At 43.4% G+C, this 15,682-nt stretch overlaps 1 pseudogene; it reads left to right on the top strand.

Moving 5' to 3' along the window:
* The first annotated feature begins 273 nt into the window (after window positions 1-273).
* Window positions 274-15,682, top strand: part of LOC121863130 — a 22,448-nt pseudogene continuing 7,039 nt past the window's right edge.

Raw genomic sequence — 15,682 nt, 5'->3', positions numbered from 1 at the left:
GTGAATTGGCTATAAAGGTGAAGACTTTCTTTCTTAAGCTCTTTTTCCCCCAAATAATGGGCTCCCGTACAGCTTTGGACCCATAAATAACGTATAATTTTCTCTGTCAGCTTAAAGTATAATTAAGATGAAAATGTCATAGCTAAATCAGTATATTAAGATTATTTTATATTCGAAATCATGGAAAGAGCTACAGCAGTACATGGTAGGAGGCAGTGGGCGGTGGTGGAGGTGGTGGTGGCGAGACAGGGGTGCGCGCGCAGTCTGGACGAGGCGACAAAAGAGCCCCACCCTGTAGAGAGCGAGTAGTTAAGCCGAGTGTGTTGCGAGGGCTGCTTCTTATAGTTCTTGCAAGCCCAGGGCGATACAGCTTCCTCCATTCATTCTTCTCGTTCATAGGACATTTTTATAAACTACAAACATGGTAAGTAGTATCGACTGTAACTTGTTTCTTCCTAGCCTCCAGTAATGTCAACAAGGTAGGCGCGGTGTGCGGGCACTATCCAAAAATCGATCTGTTGAACGCTCGCAACAGGAGTTCCTCTCTACTGTTGATGACGGCACCTCCACTGTTCACACACACACCCTGACCTCATTGACAGTTAAAATGCATTTATTACTACTAACTTGAGTTGTCATTCGTCTTCATCAATATTGGAAAGGTATTAGCTAATGACAACCAATCTGTGTACTAACAATATTTTCGACCAGTTAAGAAACGCGTTATTAGATTTCCCCAAGTCACTAAGCATCCACCTTTGACTCCTCCTGTGGGCAACGTGAACAGGTGGTGGAGGACAGCTCCCCAAAAGGCGTAAATAAATTGTATTCGACGCATAGGCACGCATAGTCATTCAGTTATAAGTGAATCAAGAGACCTGGCCATACCCGAAATTCAATTTAAATATAGTTTTAACATTATTTAAGCGCATTGAACTGTACCGATGAGTCAGTACCGTAGTTATTCTTGGCATCCAGCTGAGGAATCAACATGGAGGAAGTAGACCAAGAGAATCAATACAGCCACGGGACGTATTGACATTCGGGAATAGTGGTGGTCATCGCCGGGCAGACGCAGGAGAGCCTAACCCAATGACGGGCCACTCCTAGCCATTCATGATGTAAAAGAAAAAAAAATACCGTTTTAACCAATCACAGGCTACCTTTCAACCAACCTCCCTCACGACCAAAATCAGAACCAATCAACCAATCTTGACGCAGCTTACTAATCACACCAATCCGCCATTCACAAACTAATTCTTACACTTATTTCCCACAATATCTCACCCAAACCTAAAATAATAAATTCTTTTACGTCTAAGAATATATCTGGTGATGATTGGCTTCATTATTATCGGTAAGGAAGAAGAAAAACAATAATTGGCCGATGTGTTTTTATATGAATGGTCCCTTACCTCCTCCACCACAACAGCTGCAGACGACGCTCAGCGGTTCCAGTCTGCAGGGAGGGGAAGGACGGGTAAAAGGAGGGTTAACGTTAGAAAATTATTACTCTACTTCATTAATTAAGGTCTTTAAGTGTGTAATGAGGTTAGTAATTACAGTAGGATATCAGATAGAACACACAATATAAGGGAGCGAAGGAAGATAGACATATCCATTGCTTGCAAGTGGAGAGAGAGAGAGAGGAGGGGGGGTGGTTGTCTTGGAGTAAGTAGGGCAACATGATATTGGGCGGGGCTTCATGAAAGTGGGCGGGGCAACATGATAGTGGGCGGGGCAACATGATAGTGGGCGGGGCTTCATGATAGTGGGCGGGGCTAAAATATGAGAACTAACCGACTTAGATATTGAGTGTAGATAAAATGGTACACTGGAAAAGGAAGTATCAGTAGAACAAGTAGAATGTAGATGTTCACTATATCGATATATGAATTGGTTATATAATTTTTCTCAATAATGTTAATTTTTTTGAGTTTTGTTAATTATGAGAATATTTTTTATTAATGTTTTAAATTATAGATTTTTAGTGCTTCAAAAATTGATATCCTCGTTTTTTTTTTAATTTTGTAGTGAAAATATGTTATTGTATCCTGTTTTAAAAGGTTAGGGTGGGTTAGGTTAGGTTAGGATTCATTGATAATTTTGTTTTAAGTTTAGTTGACAAATAAGACGTGAAATGGACAGGTATGCCTGGGGGGTGAGCTAGGGTGAGATGAGGTGAGGTGAGATTAAGTAAGGTTAGTTTAGGTTAGGCTTGGGTAGAGACGGCCTTCTCCATCCCCCCAGTCACCACCAGAGCTGAGCAAACGAAGAAAAAATAACCATCTTGTTTTCAGGTGAATTTCGTTACGATCTGACTGTGTTAACTCTTCACTAAGACTCAGTGTTGGGACCAGATATATAGCGAGGCTCCTCAGTAAACAATCTCCTCAGTTCAGGTGTCGAGTTAAAAATATGGAAATAAGACGTATTATTTTGGTGAAGGGAAACGTGTGAACACTTTAACCTGTGTTACATTATCTACAACACAACACCATCTACAACACAACACCATCTACAACACAACACCATCTACAACACAACACCATCTACAACACAACACCATCTACAATACAACACCTACAACACAACACCATCTACAACACAACACCATCTACAACACAACACCATCTACAACACAACACCATCTACAACACAACACCATCTACAACACAACACCATCTACAACAATAATAATAATAATAATGGCCGCCCCTCGTGTAACGAGGATGGCCGGCCCAAGGGCCACCTAGGCGCGAATTTGTTTAAGGCGTAGAAGCTGTCGCCAACACAACAACCACACCCTGAGTTAACGAGCTGCATGACCCAGTGTTTAAGGTGTAGAAGCTGTCGCCAACACAACAACCACACCCTGAGTTAACGAGCTGCATGACCCAGTGTTTAAGGTGTAGAAGCTGTCGCCAACACAACAACCACACCCTGAGTTAACGAGCTGCATGACCCAGTGTTTAAGGTGTAGAAGCTGTCGCCAACACAATAACCACACCCTGAATTAACGAGCTGCATGACCCAGTGTTTAAGGTGTAGAAGCTGTCGCCAACACAACAACCACACCCTGAATTAACGAGCTGCATGACCCAGTGTTTAAGGTGTAGAAGCTGTCGCCAACACAACAACCACATCCTGAGTTAACGAGCTGCATGACCCAGTGTTTAAGGTGTAGAAGCTGTCGCCAACACAACAACCACACCCTGAGTTAACGAGCTGCATGACCCAGTGTCAAGGAATAGTTCTAGAAGACCGGACAACTCGCACTGGCAAATCGATTAACATCCAGTTCCCAATTACTGCTGGGTAGACAGAGGCAAATGGCGTAAAGAAACTTGCTCATAGTTTCACCCTGCCCGGGGATCGAACCCGGGTCTGCTCGCTTGTGAGGCGAGCATGCTGACCATCACACCACAGGTTATTTCACCTCAGCTATCACCCGGTTTCTATATTCACTTATAAACACTACGTATTAAGTTCCCTCAATTTTACTTATCTACTTAGGTTAGGTTAGGTTAGGTTAGGTTAGGTTAGGTTAGGATATGAACTAACACAGCTCAGTACTCTCTTATAATACTCTATAGAAGCATCATAATGAACGTGTCTTAACTATGGGCGACGGGAATAAAGGTTAGGTTAGGTTAGGTTAGGTGGGACAGAATGACACTATTAATGGAGGTGGGGGTAATTTACCTGGAGTCAGCGGAGGTTATGATTGCAGGAGGTGGAGCCAAGTGAGAGATAGGTGAGGGTAGAGGAGGAGGGAGAGAGAGGGACGAAGAGAGAGAGAGAGAGAGAGAGAGAGAGAGGACTGCAGGAGAGTGAGAGGTGAGACCTCCGTACGTGAAGACCCTGACCCCACGCCTGACCCCACCTCCTGACCCCACCTTCCTGACCCCTGGACCTCCTGGACCCCACCTCTCCTCATCCCCACCTCCCACCTCTGACCCCACCTCCTGACCCCACCTTCCCGACCCCACCTCTTTCTAGAACTCTCTCACCTTCTGATAACCAGGCTAAGTTTTGGTGTTCTTTCAGTCATGTTTATCCACACAACAACAAACTTCTCGAGATCTTACAATGTTTTCCTCCCGCCTTTTTTCCTCATACATTCCTCACTCCTTCAAGACTCTTCCCTAATACCTCCCTCTCCTCCTCTCAAGCTTCCCTCTCCCTCAAACCTCTTATCCTCCTCTGCCTCCTTTCCTTAAACCTCCTTCCCTTTCCTTCAAACCTCTTCCCTCAAGCTCCCTCTCCCTCCTCAAACTCCTCTCCCTCCCTCCTCAAGCTCCCTCTCCTCCCTCTCTCCTCCCTCCTCCCTCCTCCCTCCTCCTCAAGCTCCTCCCATGCAAAAACAAAAAAGGTCCAAAATCTCCAACTTTACAGGTCAGGAGAACTTTATGGACCTTTTACGCGACAAGCTGTCCTCCTCATCTTAACTTGTGCAGTTTGAGAGTCACAGCCCACTCCTGCTCCACCTCCCCACCCACCCCACCCCACCCCACCCCACCCCACCCCACCCCACCCACCCCACCCCACCCCACCCCACCCCACCCCACCCCACCCTATCTACCTACCTATCTGTCTATCCAATTTGACTTTTTCACTAATACTTGTTCAAAGACTCAATGAATTCATATCAGCTGTCAGAAAATAATTGATAATGGTTAGCCATTAATGTTATTGATGACGTCAGTGAAACAAAAGAATGACGTTGTGTTTGTTTACGTCATAGGAGCATAATACAAGAAACTAGAGAAAGGCTTTTAAAGGTCCATACTAGGCAGTCCTATTTAGACCTATCCTTTATTACTTATATATCTAATTAACTTATATTTAAAACTACCTAATGAGTTCTGGTTTATGATTACATGACTTCTGTTCGTCTATTATATTATTAACTTTAGAGACGGTGTTTATTTTTATATTAACTCTGGTATAATGTTAATCTTCGGCCCTATGCAAAATACACACACACACACAAATCTACCTTCACACACACACACACACACACAACCACCACACACACTCTCTGTCCCCACACACACACACACACACAACCCACTCCCACACACACACACACACACACACACACACACACACACACACACACACACACACACACACACAAAACCGTTAATTATTAATTATTATTATTTAATTATTACATTGACCTTGAGTTTTAACCTTTGACCTACAAGACGGTGGTGCGGCCCAGGGCGTGTCCAGCTCAATACCTGCACTAACGTTATCCTGCTGACGTCACCGGCTATTGACTTGACTATACCGAGACACAGCCAGGGGCATTGTTTATGGTGCGGTCTGGCTGGATGGGTGGACGGCTGGATGGCTGGATGGATGGCTGGGATGGCTGGACAGATGGTGGCTGGCTGTAGATGGATGGTGGACGGCTGTGTCTGGATGGATGGGTGGACGGCTGGATGATGGCTGGATGGTGGCTGGCTGGACGCAGCTGGCTGGCTGGCTGGTTGTTTGTGGCATCAAGGTGGGAGATAGGAATGAGGTATAGAGGAAGGGCGGAGGGACGCATGTGTGGAGGAGGAAGTGAGATGCAGCTAGGTGGGCAACGGAAGACTTAGGTAGAGAGAGAGAGAGTCTTATAATAAATACAACTTTTCTTTCTTCCTCCAAATTTTAAAATTTGACCAGAAATGACTAGATGGTGTGAGTTTGTTTATACAGCCCTGTTGGTGTGTGTTGTGTTTGGCATTAGTGTGACTGTATTGCTTATTGGTATGTGTGTGTTGCTTGCTTGTTGGTGTATGTGTTGTGTTGCTTAGCCCTGTTGGGTATATGTTATGTTGCTTGCCCTATTGTGTGTGTGTGTTAGCAGCCCTGTTGTGTATATATTATGTTAACAGCCCTGTTGAATGTGTGTTGTGTTGCGCCCTGTTGGTGTATATTGTGTTGGCAGCCCTGTTGGTGTATGTTGCGGTGGCAGCCCTGTTGGTGTATGTTGTGTTGGCAGCCCTGTTGGTGTATGTTGCGGTGGCAGCCCTGTTGGTGTATGTTGTGTTGGCAGCCCTGTTGGTGTATGTTGCGGTGGCAGCCCTGTTGGTGTGTGTTGTGTTGGCAGCCCTGTTAGTGTGTGCTGTGTTGGCAGCCCTGTTGGTGTATATTGATTGTGTTGGCAGTCCTGTTGGTATGTGTATGTTTGGAGTAGTAATCTCTTCAATACATTATCAAGAATACACTACAGTCTATAATGTAATATTGGCTTCGCTTCCACGCATTTCATCAAACAGTCACGAAATGTGTATGTATTGTCACGCACTGTTGTATACTCAGCTCGGTGTTCGTGACAAAGTATACATTGTCTTGCTGTTCCAATACTACGCCGTAAAAAAAATAATAATAGACGCGTGAATCCAGCCATGGTGATCGTCTTTTGTTTATAGGATCTTATATTACGGTATTAAATTACATCTGAAGCAAAATTTGAAACTGTGTGATTTTTTACTTATTTTTTCTTGTAGGATTTATTGTATTTATTTATCTGTTTACATGATGTTCATTTGTCTTTAAGAGAACTGACGGTGGCTTTATTAATGATCTTTTCAGCCAATTAAAACCGAGGATACAACCGTGATATTAGCCAATGATCTCCTGTCTATTTTGGCACACACACACACACACACACACACATACGTTACTAAGAAAAGAGAGAAGCTTAAAATGTTCTCTTTATGAATGTGTACAGTATATGAGTGTCTCTCTCTCTACCCCCCCTCTCAGTTTATCTCTCTAATCGTCACCTTATCTCACTGTCTCTCACTGTGGCTCTCACCTGTTCCTTGTCTCCTCTTAGCAAACCTCCCAACATTCGTCTTCCTTATTTACTAGACACTATTCTCTTGGCGTCTTTTCCTTCACGATAAATATTGAATATCGACAGCTAGTGAGGTGGCCCGTGACGCGGAACAAGCCACTCACTCACTCGTCCACTCACTCGCCCACTCACTCACTCACTCGTCCACTCACTCACTCGCCCACTCACTCACTCACTCGTCCACATTCCAAGATAGACCGTGACGCTGTAAGAGGTTGTGTGTTGTGTCAGTCTTATCCTGAATGATAACTAATGGTAAAAAAACCCCGCATAAATAAAACACACAACTTATGACTCGGAATAAATGGATCACTTGAGGAGTCGCCATTCTTGTTTATTTCACCTGAAGATTGACCACCCTAACACAATTTGAGGAAGGGGGTTAGGTTAGCGTTAGGTTAGGTTAGCGTGAGGTTAGGTTAGGGTGGTTAGGTTAGGTTAGGTTAGGTTAGCGTGAGGTTAGGTTAGGGTGGTTAGGTTAGGTTAGGTTAGGTTAGGTTTGGTTAGGTTAGCGTGAGGTTAGGTTAGGTTAGGTTAGCGTGAGGTTAGGTTAGGGTGGTTAATATATCGAGTTAAAGGTGGACGTTAAGTGACGGGGTGACAGTGACGGAGGGGGACAGTGACGGAATGAGAGCGACAGTAATGACAGTACATGGACGACAATGGATAATGACTGGTAGACGGTGGTGTTTAAGTGCTCACCTGAGGGGGAGCACTAATTAGTCTCCACCTGCGTGTTGGGAAGGTAGGTGAGGGGGAGGGGAGGTGAAGGGGGGGGAGAGTGGGGTGTGAGGGGAGAGAGTGCGGTGTGAGGGGAGAGAGTGGGGGTGTGTGAGGAGAGGGAGAGAGGGGAGAGTGAGGAAGGGAAGTAGGGAATACCATGACACTTATTAACAACGTCAGGGAAAGGAGTGTAAGGAAATCTCTCTCTCTCTCTCTCTCTCTCTCTCTCTCTCTCTCTCTCTCTCTCTCTCTCTCTCTCTCTCTCTCTCACCATGCACCGATTTACTTTACGTTTTAACTGAGTGAGAAAATATATGGACACTACCTCCCCATTTCACCCCTAAAGCAAATAGAGAGAGAGAGACAGACAGAGAGAAAGAAAGAGAGAGAGAGAGAGACAGAGAGTGGCTTTACTTTACTCCAGCCATCTGACCTGATATCCACACAAAGAAGCTCCAGTTTCTCCTAAGAGTTTTCCAGCCAAGGGGAGATTGATAGAGGAGAGGAAGAACGCCACCACCAGGGGGCTTATTTCACGTGTATTTAATCCATCGACGACAATACAAAGGCGACGAAAAAAAAATCGACCACACAAAATCGACGAAAAAAAAAACCCCGACAACAACACAAAATCGACGAAAAAACCCCCGACAACAACACAAAATCGACAACAACACAAAATCGACAACATCACAAAATTGACAACACAAACATCGAAATTTCACCCGTGTGTAGACTCGTAGATCACGGATAGTTTTTGAAAGACAAGTAATTAATGCACAGTAGTTTGTATATACTTATTATTTTTACTCGTAATACTGGTTGAGATAAATTGTTAACATACATAGAGGTTAATGAAGGAGTTAGTTATAGTTTTTGTCTTTTAAGTGAAGGAAATTCAAGGCCTGACGTTGTGTTTATTGTATGTAATGTAAGTATCCTGTGGGCATTATTAGCTTCTAACCTAACCTAACCAAACCTAACCTAACCTAATCTGGGCGTGGTGGGCGTGGTGTTGGGTGGGGGCGGGGCGGGGTGGGGGTGGTGGGTGTGGTGTTACGTGAGTGGGTTGCAGAGTGGTTGGTGGTAGGGTGGGGGGGGGGGTTTGGTTCGAGTGGGGGGGTGGGCGGGGTGGGTCAATACAGTCGGCGGCGGTGGGTCTGGTACCGGCTGTCTGGACCGTGTTCTTGCCCTCCTCGCCTCACCTCTCATTCCCTCTCACCCTCTCTCTCCCTCTCTTTCACCCCTCACCTTTCCTCTCTCACCCTAACCCTCACCCTTCCCTCTCCCCTCTCCCTCTTCCCTCTCCCTCTCACTCTTCCCTCTCACTCTCCCTCTCACTTTTCCCTCTCACATGCACGTCAAATTACCTCAATTAGGATAATAAATAACCAAACAATTACCCTTTGTCTGTAAGGTCAATTAAGGTGGCACTTCAAGACGCACACAGACGTTCAAACAGATGTATGTACACAGACTTGACGTAGACAGACACACGTTCATGACAGACATAGAGAAGCCTTGGCGAATCGTTGTGTAGGCCTTCGAGAAAAGACCGGAACAGCTTAAGGCAGATCAAGATGTCACTTTCAAAACTACATACATACATACATATCACATCAGTCCATACAGCACGCAGACTTCCATATACATACATACATACATACATACATACATACATACATACATACATACATACATACACATTCAGTAAGCTGGTCATTCTCGTACAACAGGTAATATACACCTGGCAGGTAACCATCACAACAGTAAGTCGATTCAACAGGCGCCAAACACAGAGACAGACAGACCGTCGGACACACACACACACACACATGTATAACTAAATGAACGTACATACACGCACCTGCAGTACAGACATACAGGCGCCAGGATACAAAGATTATTCCTCATACACACACACGTACACACACACACACACACGTACACAGGTAGGTGGTGTCACGCAGGTGGTTTGACTGCCGGTGACTCTGGCTTACCTCCCTCACTCTTCTTCGCCCTCCCTCACCCTCCCTTACCCTCTCTTACCTCCCTTACCCTCTTCTCTTTACTCTCCCTCACCTTCTCTCTCTCTCTCTCTCACACCTCCTCACCTTCCCCATACCTCACCTCCCTTACCTACTCTCCCTCCCAACACCCCCCCTCACCCCCCTCACGCCCCTCACCCTATAGCGCCTCATTACTTCGCCATGGGGGTGGGGGGGGGGGGTACTGGTGTCATTAAGGACCATTTATAACGCAAAGCTAATTTAGTACCGTTTAAGAGCGTACCGTTGTAGGCAGGTATAGTGAAGTGCTGTTGTTAGGAAGATATGAGGAGGAGGAGGAGGAGGCCGATAATGATAAGAACAGCAGCAATAATAATAATAATAATAAATAATAATAATAATAATAATAATAATAATAATAATAATAATATTGATAATAATAATAATATTAATACTACTACTACTAATAATAATAACACTTCATTAAAATAAAAGAACCACGAACAGTAAACAAACACAGGCAGAGAACAACACGGAAGTAAGTAACAGGAGGTCAGGATTACAGTGAAGACATAAAACTACCACAACATACATAGTTTTGAGTATCATGATGCAATACAGAGACAAGAAATATGGTTAATTTTATTTAATTTTATCTTAACACGTCACAAAACTATAAGTGACTGAATTAACTTGGTGTGAATCATTTGGCTTTTGTTTATGTATACGTAAAACTATAAGTGACTGAATTAACTTGGTGTGAATCATTTGGCTTTTGTTTATGTATACGTAAAACTATAAGTGACTGAATTAACTTGTCATCATTTTGTTTATGTATGCAAAACTATAAGTGACTGAATTAACTTGGTGTGAATCATTTGGCTTTTGTTTATGTATACGTAAAACTATAAGTGACTGAATTAACTTGGTGTGAATCATTTGGCTTTTGTTTATGTATACGTAAAACTATAAGTGACTGAATTAACTTGGTGTGAATCATTTGGCTTTTGTTTATGTATACGTAAAACTATAAGTGAATGAATTAACTTGGTGTGAATCGTTTGGCTTTTGTTTCTGAATGTGTAGTGTTGACAGCGGTGGTAGACTGACAAACACATCAGACGACACCTGGGGTTCCTCATACTGGTATATGTCGTCTTGGGTGAATAAAATAATTACGAAAGGTCCCTGCGTATTGGTTGTGGTGACACGGGACACACACATGTTTAAGATAAGACACGAAATATAAGGTTAGTTTATACCGAGATATATAATAGCGGCTATATTCAGTGACTGTTTTGACTTATCCTAGTAACTTTGACCATTAATTGTGCAAAGTTTATCTGTGTTTGGTTTAGTTAGTTTATTTACGTATAGTGATGAGTGTGGGTTTTGTTCTTGTGACCATAACTTTTTTGTCACTCTTTTTGTTTTATTTCTATATTTATAAAGTTAGGAGTTAGATCAGGTAATAGTATAGATGAGGGTGTGTACCGAGAGCTTCCATTATCGTCGCGGAGACTAGGTGGAGTGTGTTGAGGCGACTGGGGTGTTGTACAGGCGTCGTGTTTGTGGTTTATCGCTCTCTTGGGGTTGGTTCTTTCAATCTGGTAATAGTGGAGGGGATGGAGGGAGAGAGGGGGTGGAGGAAATGTTGGAGAGAAGAGGTGAGGGAGGAAGACGGACAGAGGGAGGATGACGGAGGGAAGATAGAAGGAAGGAAGGAAAGAAGACGGAGGGAGGGAAAGAGAGAGAAACCTGGTTGTTCTAGTCTTGTGTGTCTTTAAAATGTATTCAATGGTATTCCTCAATGATGCCAAAAAACGAGAGGATATCCCAATACTCTTCTTCCTCTCCCTCTTCCTCTTCCTTCACTCCTACTGGCCAACCTTTCCGACGACTCATCAAGTGTGTTTAATTCATTATGACCTTTCTCGACGCTGTTGGTGGTGTCATTTCAAGGCTGGTGGACGAAACAGCAGAGTTGTAAACCAGGGATAATGTTTCGCCATGTGTTGATCATCGTCTGTGTCATGATTCATTTGTTATGGTTGGTGCTGAAGACCTTCCCAGCCCTGGTGTGTTGAGGACGTGGCCAGACAAGATAAAAGGCGGTAATCTTCATCCCATTTACTATAATACTATGTTGTTCTAATTACTTAACTGAAGAATATGGTTTGTGGAATAATTTGTTTCGTTATTAATAAGAAAAAACTATTACCGGATGAGTTAAGGTGTTGGTAAGTGTCGTATTAGTTATTGAATGAAGAATGATTATATTAGGTGGTTGATTCTCGTCTGTATACCATAAGAGTGTTTACTAAAATATGTAAGTTATGAACCGTGTGTGTGTGTGTGTGTGTGTGTGTGTGTGTGGAGAGCTGGAGGGAATATGCATTGCCTTTGTAAGTAATAGAAACTTGTGTACTGCCCCTCTCTTCCTCCTTCCCTCCCTCTCTCCACCTCCCTCTCTCTCCCTCTCTCTTCCTCTCTCCCTCAGGTACTCCAACTACTCTCACACTCTTCATCACGCAATTTCAACTCCCCTCAAACACTTACCTCACCTCTCCCCCTACTCGCCCCTGCTTCCTCCCCTACCACTAACCCTCTCCCCCTCCCTTGCCACTACCACTCTCCCCCCACCCAACTCCCTCTTACTTATTCATATTAACAAGGTGGTACTCGGGCTCTTCCCTCTCTCCCCCACCTGCAGCAACCCTCCTCCTCCCCCTCCTCTTCCTCATCCCCTTTCTTCTTCTCCTCCTCCGCTTCCATCTTCTCCTCCTCCTCTTCCCCTGCTCGTGCACTGTATACTGTTCCCCTGTAGGTCTCTAAATCCCGGGACACACACACACACAGACATGATGTAGAAGTGAGCGTCAGGGAGGAGGTACAGTAGGTGGTGTGGCTGAGTGGTTCTTGATTTTTTTTTTTTAGTTTAACAAATTTATTGACAAAGCTTGTAGTACAGTTTGCCTATTCTGAGTAATTCAGTCAGGTCTTGACACTGAGGGTGGTATCACTTCTCACTGCCACGCAAGACAGAGGTTCATACACAAAGAAATACATCATATTCATTAACAGCTATAAATGTACAGAGGTCAGATTCATATGGGTAATGTCACTGTTCACTGCCATGCAGGACAGAGGTTCGTACACAAAGAGATGCATCATATTCATTGACAGTACATATACATATATGTACACACACATACACATATACATACATATACATATATACATACACATATACATGTACATATATATACACATATGCACACATACATGAGGCCCCTCATAACACCATCTGTGAGGTAATTACTACACCACGTGAGGTCCCTCATAACACCATCTGTGAGGTAATTACTACACCACGTGAGGTCCCTCATAACACCATTTGTGAGGGAATTACTACACCACGTGAGGCCCCTCATAACACCATCTGAGGGAACTACTACACCACGTGAGTTCCTTTTAACACCATCTGGGAAGGAGTTACTACACTACGAGTGTGCTGTTCAACACCTACATTAATCTGTATGTTCACTGTATGTTCCTTTACCTTTCTCTAATGAAGGCTTTTGTTAAACCACCAATGTATGTAATAAGTCATTTATGTCCAATGTATATTTTCAGCCTTCGGGCTGCAGAATTTTTTCATTAAACCGTTAATTATTATTATTATTATTATTATTATTATTTATTATTACATACATACATATACGTCGGTCAGATTCATGTGGGTAATGTCACTCTTCACTGCCATACAGGACAGAGGTTCGTACACAAAGATGGAAATACATCATATTCATTGACACTATATATAGGTCAGATTCATGTGGGTAATGTCACTGTTCACTGCCATGCAGGACAGAGGTTCGTACACAAAGAAGGAAATACATCATATTCATTAGCAGTATATATAGGTCAGTGGATCACATACATTGGAGTCATATTCTAATTGAAGACTAATCAGTGTGGGCTAGCCAATTTGGGATAAACAGCAAGAATGTCCCCAAGCACCCCCGATTCAATATAGTAATTACAAAGTTCATGATACAATAAGCCAGGTGGCCTGAAGTCTTTGACAGTATCACTGTCACATTCAATAATATAGTGTTCAAGTGTATGCTTTAAAGGTTTATCACAAAGTTTACATGCTGAGTGTTCTGGTATGGGTACAGCGTTACTAACTTGCCAGATGTGTGATGGCACCTGGCAGCTTGTTGTTGTTGATGGTCCCAGGGAAGCCTTCACAGGACCACCACCACCACTCACTTGCCATCACCATTCTTCCATGAACTAATTTTCCTATTACACAAATCTACAGCGTCAGTGACATTAATCCTTCCTCCCTACCCCCCCCAACCCCCTCCCTCACCCTTCCCCCCCAAAAAAAAAATAGACCCCAGTTGGTAATGTTCCAGTAATATTTCTTAGTTAATAATATACCTGTTCGTTAAAGGTACAGTGGCATTGTTCTAAAAATATATATATTTCTCAGTAGGGAATTATATTTATGGGATTTTTTTATTAGATGGTGTTTCATTAATTGTATTTTGTCGTAAATATAGTATAATTTTTGTGATTTTTCCTTATGTTGAGTTTTTAAAGGAGCATAAATATAAAAGTTTAAATTCCTCAAAACTTTTTATATTTTGGTTGAGTACATTTTAATGGGAGTAAATTGTAGGGTGGTGGTGAAGTACTTTGAGTTTATGGAAGAGTGTCATGCAAGACTCTCATTTGACTACGAGTTAGGTATTTGGTGTGTTGATGTACTGTACTATCTGTGTAGGTGTTCTGGCTTGGTTGGGTACGTTGTGTAGTTATTTCAGGTTTACATAGGTGATATTTTGTGTATGTATGTTGGTGGGAGTGTGTATGTTGGTGTTAGTATGTTGGTGTGTGTGTGTGTTGGCATTAGTGTATGTACGTTGGTGTTGCTGTATGTTGTTGGAGGTGTGTGTATGTTGGAGTATGTTGCTTAGTGTTGGTGTACAGTATGTTAGTGGTGTATATTCTCCCCCCAGCGTGAGTGTATCAATAGACTTACACTTGTTCTCCCCCCCAGCGTGAGTGTATCAATAGACTTACACTTGTTCTCTCCCCCAGCGTGAGTGTATCAATAGACTCTACACTTATTCTCCCCCAGCGTGAGTGTATCAATAGATCTACACTTGTTCTCCCCCCCAGCGTGAGTGTATCAATAGACTTACACTTATTCTCCCCCAGCGTGAGTGTGTCAATAGACTTACACTTGTTCTCCCCCAGCGTGAGTGTATCAATAGACTTACACTTGTTCTCCCCCAGCGTGAGTGTATCAATAGACTTACACTTATTCTCCCCCAGCGTAGAGTGTGTCAATAGACTTACACTTATTCTCCCCCAGCGTGAGTGTATCAATAGACTTACACTTATTCTCCCCCAGCGTGAGTGTATCAATAGACTTACACTTGTTCTCCCCCAGCGTGAGTGTATCAATAGACTTACACTTGTTCTCCCCAGCGAGTGTATCAATAGACTTACACTTGTTCTCCCCCCAGCGTGAGTGTATCAATAGACTTACACTTGTTCTCCCCCCAGCGTGAGTGTATCAATAGACTTACACTTGTTCTCCCTCAGCGTGAGTGTATCAATAGACTTAAACTTGTTCTCCCCCAGCGTGAGTGTATCAATAGACTTACACTCATTCTCCCCCAGCGTGAGTGTGTCAATAGACTTACACTTATTCTCCCCAGCGTGAGTGTATCAATAGACTTACACTTGTTCTCCCCCAGCGTGAGTGTATCAATAGACTTACACTTATTCTCCCCAGCGTGAGTGTATCAATAGACTTACACTTATTCTCCCCCAGCGTGAGTGTATCAATAGACTTACACTTATTCTCCCCCAGCGTGAGTGTAACAATAGACTTACACTTATTCTCCCCAGCGTGAGTGTATCAATAGACTTACACTTATTCTCCCCAGCGTGAGTGTATCAATAGACTTACACTTATTCTCCCCCAGCGTGAGTGTATCAATAGACTTACACTTGTTCTCCCCCCAGCGTGAGTGTATCAGCATCCATGTGGGCCAGGCTGGAG

This window comes from Homarus americanus, unplaced genomic scaffold (genome assembly GCF_018991925.1).
Source record: "Homarus americanus isolate GMGI-L3 unplaced genomic scaffold, GMGI_Hamer_2.0 scaffold6289, whole genome shotgun sequence".
Lineage (NCBI taxonomy): Eukaryota > Metazoa > Arthropoda > Malacostraca > Decapoda > Nephropidae > Homarus > Homarus americanus.
The sequence above is the reverse complement of the archived record's forward strand: the minus strand, read 5'-3'. Positions and strand labels throughout refer to the sequence as shown.